The sequence below is a fragment of the Schistocerca piceifrons genome, chromosome 1 (assembly GCF_021461385.2).
Source record: "Schistocerca piceifrons isolate TAMUIC-IGC-003096 chromosome 1, iqSchPice1.1, whole genome shotgun sequence".
NCBI classification, from domain to species: Eukaryota; Metazoa; Arthropoda; class Insecta; order Orthoptera; family Acrididae; genus Schistocerca; species Schistocerca piceifrons.
Window position 1 is genome coordinate 1,107,165,318 of NC_060138.1, and position 4,713 is coordinate 1,107,170,030.

The 4,713-nt window shown below is 45.6% G+C and overlaps 1 non-coding gene across 1 annotated transcript; it reads left to right on the plus strand.

The window, feature by feature from the left end:
- The first annotated feature begins 4,134 nt into the window (after positions 1-4,134).
- Trnas-cga lies at positions 4,135-4,208 on the plus strand. Its single transcript has one exon. It is a non-coding gene; the product is annotated as a tRNA-Ser (tRNA).
- The last annotated feature ends 505 nt before the right edge of the window (positions 4,209-4,713 follow it).

Sequence of the window (4,713 nt, forward strand, 5' to 3'; positions counted from 1 at the left end):
TCCAGGTTTCGAGAGGGTGCGTTTCTGGATGAGATATCGAGTATATTGCTTCCCCCTACTTATACCTCCCGAGGAGATCACGAATGTAAAATTAGAGAGATTCGACCGCGCACGGAGGCTTTCCGGCAGTCCTTCTTCCCGCCAATCATACGCGACTGGAACAGGAAAGGGAGGTAATGACATTGGCACGTAAAGTGCCCTCCGCCACACACCGTTGGGTGGCTTGCGGAGTATAAATGTAGATGTAGATAAAGAGAACATGTCTCGCCACCAGTAACGATACAGGATAGCAATGGTCGGTGTTGTTCACCAGCCAATTAATGAGGGGCACATTAAGGCCACCCGGCCACCCGGTGATTTCTGTGAATTTTGGCTTAGAGCGTGCGGTGCTCATACACTAGATTTTTAAACCTTCTCCATTGCATGCAAATGTCGCACGGTGGTGAAATGACCACAGTTCATCACATTTGCCAGCCTGGAGTGCACTGACATGGGTCGTTGTGGATTAATGCGTTTAAATGATCTTCATCAATCCCCGGAGCTCTTCCTGAACGTGGAGAGTCACTGTTGTCAAAACCATTCTCCTTAAAACGAGAAAGCTATTTTCTTGCCGTGCTCTGTCCAGTGGCATTATCCCCATACATGGCGTAAATGTTTCTGGTTGCCTCTGCTACTGTCACTCGTGTATGGAACTCAAACAGAAGAATATGTCGGCAAAGGTTCTGATTTCTCCACTTGGCACTCCATTTTCTTGCGTTCATAGTTCCACTCACTATCTCCAAATGAAAATACGTAAGCTCAAATAGCAAACATTGAATACAAATAAAAAATAACAATAGATAAATAAACCCATAACAACCGGAATACCAACATGCACCAACTTAATATGTAAGCTGATGAGGGGATCAGAGGCAACGGCCTCCCGTCAGGTCACCGAAGATAAGCGCTATCGGGCGTAGCCGGCAATGGATGGGTGAACATCCGGGCCGCCATGCGCTGTCGCCATTTTTGGGGGTGCACTCAGCCTCGTGATGCCAATTGGAGAGCTACTCGACCGAATGGTAGCGGCTTCGGCCATAGAAAACCATCAGAAAGACCGGGAGAGCGGTGTGCTGACCACACACCTCTCCTATCCGCATCCTCATCTGAGGATGACACGGCAGTCGGATGGTCCCGATGGGTCCTTGTGGCCTGCAGACAGAGTGCTTCGAGGGTATCAGCCACGTTATGTTTCATGAAGAAACATAAGCAAACTGGATAAAAACATTGGTCGCTTGCTACTCTGGTCTTGAAAATGCTGTTAGTTGGGCGAGGAATAGAAGCAAGTTTTTTCAGCTGGAAGCCATATCCAGCGGATGCTAGTCGTCGGAAATTAGATTCCAATGAACAATTACTGATCTTTAGATGTGGAATGTAAAATCTTCGCACTGTAAAACAACTACCACCAAGCTGCACAGCTGTGTGCCAACCATGTTATGTTTGTTTTTACCGCCAAGTTAAAAAATTTATTTCCGGAATTTAAAATTGCAGTCTGCCTCTGGGAACCCAACGAAAATGTCATAACCGCAGGGACGCAATAACGATTCCCAGCATAATTGATGATCAACTTTCGTTGAACACCGACTTTTCCGGCAATGTTATAGTATTCGTGGTATGCATCAAAATTAATTCCCGTAAAATAAATAACCTTAAATGTAAACCATGACTGTTTTCAGAAAAATCTTCGAAAGGAGCGATGTGATTCCCCGAAGACTTCATTAGATGTGCGTGGTGCTGAGGGTATATTTGCTTCCAATGTTTATATGATACGAACCATCCATCTAGATGTTAGAAAGAAATGGAGGACATATTGAGTGGAAGAGCCATTATATAGCGACCAGGATTAAACATTTTAATTCTTTACTCATTCAAGTCGTTTGACTGGTATTACCTTCTCATTATTCTTCATTGATTTACTTACCCCATTAATCCTCCTAGTCCTATCAATTTCGAAAATGAATAAGATACATATGAAAAAACAAAGCATGCACTTGGGAGCCAGCCGGTGTGGCCGAGCGGTTCTAGGCGCTTTAATCTGGAACCGCGTGACCGCAACAGTCACAGGTTCGAATCCTGCCTCAGGCATGGATGTGTGTGATGTCCTTAGGTTGGTTAGGTTTAAGCAGTTCTAAGTTCTAGGGGACTGATGACCTCAGATGTTAAGTCCCATAGTGCTCAGAGCCATTTGAACCATTTTTTGCACTTGCGAGTCGAACACAGGCTTCTTGTTTCCCACCCAAAGGCCTCGGTCGCTTATCCAGTGTTGCTTCCCTTGAACAGCTTTTACTTCATGGGTACATAAGCAGCAACGAAAAAACTTTTCTTTGGTTTCTAGGAAGGTATGCGTTCTCGGACACGATATACGATATTTCATCTATCGATCCCGTCAGTTCTGAGTCGATTGCACGTAATGAACTTTAGTGTGGTTTTCTAAAAGACGAGGGTGGTGGTGGTGGTGAGGGGGTGGGGTGGAGGTGTTGAGCCGAAATATCATGTATCTTTCATTCTAGGTTGTACACCTTCTAAATATGAGCCGAATCGGTTGGCCGTGTCTGAGGCGTTCCCGTTCCCCATGAAAGGAATGAGTTGGACCAGGAACTAAGGGCAAGGTTTCGAGCAGGAAACAGGTGAATGTGTGCACTTGTAAGCCTGTTAGAGTGCGGGTTCTGTCGAAATTCATGAAGCTTAGGATCTACAGGACTAACAACTCGTGGTCCTATACGGAGCAGAGACCTGGACTTTGATCCAAAAGATAGAAAACTCCTGGAATTTGAGACTGCTGTTCTAAGACATGTTTTTGGACCAGTGAAGGGAGGGGAATACGACTGGAGACTGCAGAAATTGTACAAATTGCTGGATATTGTGGAGTAGTTATAGCGAAGAGACTGAAGGGGTACGTGTACGTAATGCGTTGAGAAGGCCAGATCGCCAGGCAGGCTGTGGAAGAGGACTTCAGAGGCAACAGACCAGACCAAGAGGAAGACCACGGCTGAGATGGATTGACGGGATCAGAGAGCATACCAGTACCATGGCACTAGCTGGAGAAGGATTTGTGGTCCGAAGAATATAGAGGAGGGTGATTGACGACTGACTGCAGTTAGTGCGGCCAACCTGGTAAGTAAGAACTATTAAACCGCGGTGATGCTGATTGCTGTGGTTCTCCTCTTGTTCTAGGCAGTCCAATACGTTTTCTTTGGCATTAAAACTGGCTAATTTAGCGGGATAGTCGAAATGTGATATGATGCCAGAGACTTAAGCGAAACACACGCGTAGAGTTCTGCTGTGAATGCCTGTGAACGCGGCTATTGTCATCTTGGAAGACAGGTGTGTGAAAAGTTTACACATCATGTAAATGTGAGAGAGAGGTTCAAATAAACATTCTGGTTCACGTTCATTGTAACCAGAATGTGTGAGCCCAAGTCATGGTACGACGAACACCGCCAAAACATCACGAAACCACATCCAGCCTGAAGTACACCTTCTCGTATTGTGGGTTGAACGAGTCATTAGGTGGATGCTGCATTCCACAACGTGCTTCACATGGAAAAAAAGTAATAGTTGCGACTCACCGGCCGATTGATTGTGCTGATTAGTTGGACGGGTTGCTCTTAAAAGCAGTACAATCAGATATGAGGATATGAAACTTCCTGGCAGATTAAAACTCTGTGCCCGACCGAGACTCGAACTCGGGACCTTTGCCTTTCGCGGGCAAGTGCTCTACCACTGAGCTACCGAAGCACGACTCACGCGCGGTACTCACAGCTTTACTTCTGGCAGTACCTCGTCTCCTACCTTCCAAACTTTACAGAAGCTCTCCTGCGAACCTTGCAGAACTAGCACTCCTGAAAGAAAGGATATTGCGGAGACATGGCTTAGCCACAGCCTGGGGGATGTTTCCAGAATGAGATTTTCACTCTGCAGCGGAGTGTGCGCTGATATGAAACTTCCTGGCAGATTAAAACTGTGTGCCCGACCGAGACTCGAACTCGGGACCTTTGCCTTTCGCGGGCAAGTGCTCTACCACTTCTGTAAAGTTTGGAAGGTAGGAGACGAGGTACTGGCAGAAGTAAAGCTGTGAGTAGCGGCCGTGAGTCGTGCTTCGGTAGCTCAGTGGTAGAGCACTTGCCCGCGAAAGGCAAAGGTCCCGAGTTCGAGTCTCGGTCGGGCAGACAGTTTTTATCTGCCAGGAAGTTTCATATCAGCGCACACTCCGCTGCGGAGTGAAAATCTCATTCTAGATATGAGGATAGTTCAAGGGGAAACAAAACCGGTCACTTTAAAAAATTAATGTAACCTAGATGGACAACAAAATTTGTTGTACAATAACTGATTGCGGCTATTCTCCGAAGCCAGTATGTCAGTTTTTGCCATTTAAGATCTACAGTTTCATCTGCTGTTGTGAGCAATGTCGAAGTACCCTCCTCCAAATGTCCACTGCGTGCAGCCCCTCACAAAACTGCACGGTAATTGGTTGACATGGGATTGTATTCACTTACAGCATTTAGTTTTCATATTTATTTATTTACACGTGAAGTTCCGTAGGACTAAATTGAGGAACAAATCTCCAAGGTCATGGAACGTGTCACTACGTAAGAAATTAAAACATAAATGTAGTAACAGATAAAAATAAAATGTTAATGAACCCGAAAAAAGTCAAGCCATAAGTTTAAGTAA